Here is a 6,078-nt window from a genome sequence, read left to right on the forward strand (position 1 = left end):
CGCGAGTTTTACTTCTTCGTTACCGATTTGGATTCCTTTCATTTTTTTTCCTGCCGAATTGCTCTGGCCAGCACCTCCAGTACTATGTTGAATAGGAGTGGTGAAAGTGGGCACCCTTGTCTTGTTCCTGTCCTCAGAGGGATGGCTTTCAGCTTTTGTCCATTGAGTATGCTGTTGGCTGTGGGTCTATCGTATATGGCCTTTATTATGTTGAGGTACTTTCCTTCTATACCCATTTTACTGAGGGTTTTTATCATAAATGGGTGTTGGATCTTGTCGAATGCTTTCTCTGCGTCTATTGAGATGATCATGTGGTTTTTGTTTTTCATTTTGTTGATGTAGTGTATCACGTTGATTGACTTGCGGGTGTTGAACCATCCCTGTGTCCCTGGTATAAATCCCACTTGATCATGGTGTATAATCTTTTTGATGTATTGCTGTAATCGGTTTGCCAAAATTTGGTTGAGGATTTTTGCATCTATGTTCATCAGTGATATCGGCCTGTAGTTCTCCTTCTTTGTGTTGTCCTTGTCAGGTTTGGGGATCAGAGTGATGTTGGCTTCATAGAATGTGTTAGGGAGTTCTCCATCTTTCTCAATTTTCTGGAACAGTTTGAGGAGAATAGGTACAAAGAACTCACACTGCTTAACAACAAAAAAACAAACAACCCGATCAAAAAATGGGCAGAGGACATGAACAGACATTTCTCAAAAGAAGATATGAACATGGCCAATAGACACATGAAAAGATGTTCATCATCGCTAATCATCAGGGAAATGCAAATCAAAACTACACTAAGATATCACCTTACCCCCGTTAGATTGGCAAAAACATCCAAAACCAAGAACGACAAATGTTGCAGAGGTTGTGGAGAAAGAGGAACCCTCATACACTGTTGGTGGGAATGCAAACTGGTACAGCCACTATGGAAAACAGTATGGAGATTTCTCAAAAAGTTAAAAATAGAAATACCCTATGACCCAGCCATCCCATTACTGGGTATCTATCCTAAGAACCTGATATCAGATATCTCAAGAGTCCGTTGCACCCCTATGTTCATCGCAGCATTATTTACAATAGCCAAGACGTGGAACCAGCCTACATGCCCAGAAACTGATGATTGGATAAAGAAGATGTGGTATATATACACAATGGAATACTACTCAGCCATAAAAAAAGACGACATTGGCCCTTTCACAACAATGTGGATGCACCTCGAGGGCATTATGTTAAGCGAAATAAGTCAGTCAGAGAAAGACGAACTCTATATGACTCCACTCATAGGTGGAAATTAGTATATTGAGAAGGAGATCTGATGGGGGGGTTACCAGGGAAAAGGGGGGGTGGGGGGAGTGCACGGAGGGGGAAGTGGTGTTCCCACAACATGACTAACAAAAATGTACAACTGAAATTTCACAAGCTTGTAATCCATCATAACATTAATAAACAAAAAAAAAAAAGATGCTTTGGGGCCCATCTGCCCCTATGGAAAGAACGCAGCACTTTCTGCCTTGCAGCTCTAGGGCAATGTAGCACACCCAGAGCAGAAGTTCTACTTCAGCCAGATCAGGCCCGCAAAGAAACTGCGTTTCACAGGCCTTTGTAAGAGATGTTCCCGGTAGGCTGTTAGAGCACTGTGCAGAGCGAGTTGTTTCTTAGCTTCCCAAAGAGCTGGAAGCAAGATGCTTTGGGGCCCTTCTCACCCTTTGGAAAGAAGGCAGCACTTTGTGCCTTGCAGCTCTAGGGCAATGTAGCACACCCCGAGCAGAAGTTCTACTTCAGCCAGATAAGGCCCGCAAAGAAACTGCGTTTCACAGGCCTTTGTAAGAGATGTTCCCGGTAGGCTGTTAGAGCACTGTGCAGAGCGAGTTGTTTCTTAGCTTCCCAACGAGCTGGAAGCAAGATGATTTAGGGGCCATCTGCCCTTATGGAAAGAAGGCAGCACTTTGTGCCTTGCATCTCTAGGGCAATGTAGCACACCCAGAGCAGATGTTCTACTTCTGCCAGGTCAGGCCTGCAAAGAAACTTCGTTTCACAGGCCCTTGTAAGAGACGTTCCCGGTAGGCTGTTCGAGCACTGTGCAGAGCGACTTGTTTCTTAGCTTCCCAAAGAGCTGGAAGCAAGATGCTTTGGGGCCCTTCTCACCCTTTGGAAAGAAGGCAGCACTTTGTGCCTTGCAGCTTTAGGGCAATGTAGCACACCCCGAGCAGAAGTTCTACTTCAACCAGATCTGGCATGCAAAGAAACTGCGTTTCACAGGCCTTTGTAAGAGATGTTAACGGTAGGCTGTTAGAGCACTGTGCAGAGCGAGTTGTTTCTTAGCTTCCCAGAGAGCTGGAAGCAAGATGCTTTGGGGCCCGTTAATTTTATACCCTGCTACTTTGCTGTAGTTGTTGATTATTTCTAATAGTTTTTCTGTGGATTCTTTGGGGTTTTCTATGTATAAGATCATGTCGTCTGCAAACAACGCGAGTTTTACTTCTTCGTTACCGATTTGGATTCCTTTCATTTTTTTTCCTGCCGAATTGCTCTGGCCAGCACCTCCAGTACTATGTTGAATAGGAGTGGTGAAAGTGGGCACCCTTGTCTTGTTCCTGTCCTCAGAGGGATGGCTTTCAGCTTTTGTCCATTGAGTATGCTGTTGGCTGTGGGTCTATCGTATATGGCCTTTATTATGTTGAGGTACTTTCCTTCTATACCCATTTTACTGAGGGTTTTTATCATAAATGGGTGTTGGATCTTGTCGAATGCTTTCTCTGCGTCTATTGAGATGATCATGTGGTTTTTGTTTTTCATTTTGTTGATGTAGTGTATCACGTTGATTGACTTGCGGGTGTTGAACCATCCCTGTGTCCCTGGTATAAATCCCACTTGATCATGGTGTATAATCTTTTTGATGTATTGCTGTAATCGGTTTGCCAAAATTTGGTTGAGGATTTTTGCATCTATGTTCATCAGTGATATCGGCCTGTAGTTCTCCTTCTTTGTGTTGTCCTTGTCAGGTTTGGGGATCAGAGTGATGTTGGCTTCATAGAATGTGTTAGGGAGTTCTCCATCTTTCTCAATTTTCTGGAACAGTTTGAGGAGAATAGGTACAAAGAACTCACACTGCTTAACAACAAAAAAACAAACAACCCGATCAAAAAATGGGCAGAGGACATGAACAGACATTTCTCTAAAGAAGATATGAACATGGCCAATAGACACATGAAAAGATGTTCATCATCGCTAATCATCAGGGAAATGCAAATCAAAACTACACTAAGATATCACCTTACCCCCGTTAGATTGGCAAAAACATCCAAAACCAAGAACGACAAATGTTGCAGAGGTTGTGGAGAAAGAGGAACCCTCATACACTGTTGGTGGGAATGCAAACTGGTACAGCCACTATGGAAAACAGTATGGAGATTTCTCAAAAAGTTAAAAATAGAAATACCCTATGACCCAGCCATCCCATTACTGGGTATCTATCCTAAGAACCTGATATCAGATATCTCAAGAGTCCGTTGCACCCCTATGTTCATCGCAGCATTATTTACAATAGCCAAGACGTGGAACCAGCCTACATGCCCAGAAACTGATGATTGGATAAAGAAGATGTGGTATATATACACAATGGAATACTACTCAGCCATAAAAAAAGACGACATTGGCCCATTCACAACAATGTGGATGGACCTCGAGGGCATTATGTTAAGCGAAATAAGTCAGTCAGAGAAAGACGAACTCTATATGACTCCACTCATAGGTGGAAATTAGTATATTGAGAAGGAGATCTGATCGGTGGTTACCAGGGAAAATGGGGGGTGGGGGGAGGGCACGGAGGGGGAAGTGGTGTTCCCACAACATGACTAACAAAAATGTACAACTGAAATTTCACAAGCTTGTAATCCATCATAACATTAATAACCAAACAAAAAAAAAAGATGCTTTGGGGCCCATCTGCCCCTATGGAAAGAACGCAGCACTTTCTGCCTTGCAGCTCTAGGGCAATGTAGCACACCCAGAGCAGAAGTTCTACTTCAGCCAGGTCTGGCCCGCAAAGAAACTGCGTTTCACAGGCCTTTGTAAGAGATGTTCCCGGTAGGCTGTTAGAGCACTGTGCAGAGCGAGTTGTTTCTTAGCTTCCCAGAGAGCTGGAAGCAAGATGCTTTGGGGCCCGTTAATTTTATACCCTGCTACTTTGCTCTAGTTGTTGATTATTTCTAATAGTTTTTCTGTGGATTCTTTGGGGTTTTCTATGTATAAGATCATGTCATCTGCAAACAACGCGAGTTTTACTTCTTCGTTACCTATTTGGATTCCTTTCATTTTTTTTTCCTGCCGAATTGCTCTGGCCAGCACCTCCAGTACTATGTTGAATAGGAGTGGTGAAAGTGGGCACCCTTGTCTTGTTCCTGTCCTCAGAGGGATGGCTTTCAGCTTTTGTCCATTGAGTATGATGTTGGCTGTGGGTCTATCATATATGGCCTTTATTATGTTGAGGTACTTTCCTTCTATACCCATTTTACTGAGGGTTTTTATCATAAATGGGTGTTGGATCTTGTCGAATGCTTTCTCTGCGTCTATTGAGATGATCATGTGGTTTTTGTTTTTCATTTTGTTGATGTAGTGTATCACGTTGATTGACTTGCGGGTGTTGAACCATCCCTGTGTCCCTGGTATAAATCCCACTTGATCATGGTGTATAATCTTTTTGATGTATTGCTGTAATCGGTTTGCCAAAATTTGGTTGAGGATTTTTGCATCTATGTTCATCAGTGATATCGGCCTGTAGTTCTCCTTGTTTGTGTTGTCCTTGTCAGGTTTGGGGATCAGAGTGATGTTGGCTTCATAGAATGTGTTAGGGAGTTCTCCATCTTTCTCAATTTTCTGGAACAGTTTGAGGAGAATAGGTACAAAGAACTCACACTGCTTAACAACAAAAAAACAAACAACCCGATCAAAAAATGGGCAGAGGACATGAACAGACATTTCTCAAAAGAAGATATGAACATGGCCAATAGACACATGAAAAGATGTTCATCATCGCTAATCATCAGGGAAATGCAAATCAAAACTACACTAAGATATCACCTTACCCCCGTTAGATTGGCAAAAACATCCAAAACCAAGAACGACAAATGTTGCAGAGGTTGTGGAGAAAGAGGAACCCTCATACACTGTTGGTGGGAATGCAAACTGGTACAGCCACTATGGAAAACAGTATGGAGATTTCTCAAAAAGTTAAAAATAGAAATACCCTATGACCCAGCCATCCCATTACTGGGTATCTATCCTAAGAACCTGATATCAGATATCTCAAGAGTCCGTTGCACCCCTATGTTCATCGCAGCATTATTTACAATAGCCAAGACGTGGAACCAGCCTACATGCCCAGAAACTGATGATTGGATAAAGAAGATGTGGTATATATACACAATGGAATACTACTCAGCCATAAAAAAAGACGACAGTGGCCCATTCACAACAATGTGGATGGACCTCGAGGGCATTATGTTAAGCGAAATAAGTCAGTCAGAGAAAGACGAACTCTATATGACTCCACTCATAGGTGGAAATTAGTATATTGAGAAGGAGATCTGATCGGTGGTTACCAGGGAAAAGGGGGGGTGGGGGGAGGGCACGGAGGGGGAAGTGGTGTTCCCACAACATGACTAACAAAAATGTACAACTGAAATTTCACAAGCTTGTAATCCATCATAACATTAATAAACAAAAAAAAAAAAGATGCTTTGGGGCCCATCTGCCCCTATGGAAAGAACGCAGCACTTTCTGCCTTGCAGCTCTAGGGCAATGTAGCACACCCAGAGCAGAAGTTCTACTTCAGCCAGGTCTGGCCCGCAAAGAAACTGCGTTTCACAGGCCTTTGTAAGAGATGTTCCCGGTAGGCTGTTAGAGCACTGTGCAGAGCGAGTTGTTTCTTAGCTTCCCAAAGAGCTGGAAGCAAGATGCTTTGGGGCCCTTCTCACCCTTTGGCAAGAAGGCAGCACTTTGTGCCTTGCAGCTCTAGGGCAATGTAGCACACCCAGAGCAGAAGTTCTACTTCAGCCAGATCTGGCATGCAAAGAAACT

This window comes from Equus asinus, chromosome 1 (assembly GCF_041296235.1).
Source record: "Equus asinus isolate D_3611 breed Donkey chromosome 1, EquAss-T2T_v2, whole genome shotgun sequence".
Classification (NCBI taxonomy): domain Eukaryota; kingdom Metazoa; phylum Chordata; class Mammalia; order Perissodactyla; family Equidae; genus Equus; species Equus asinus.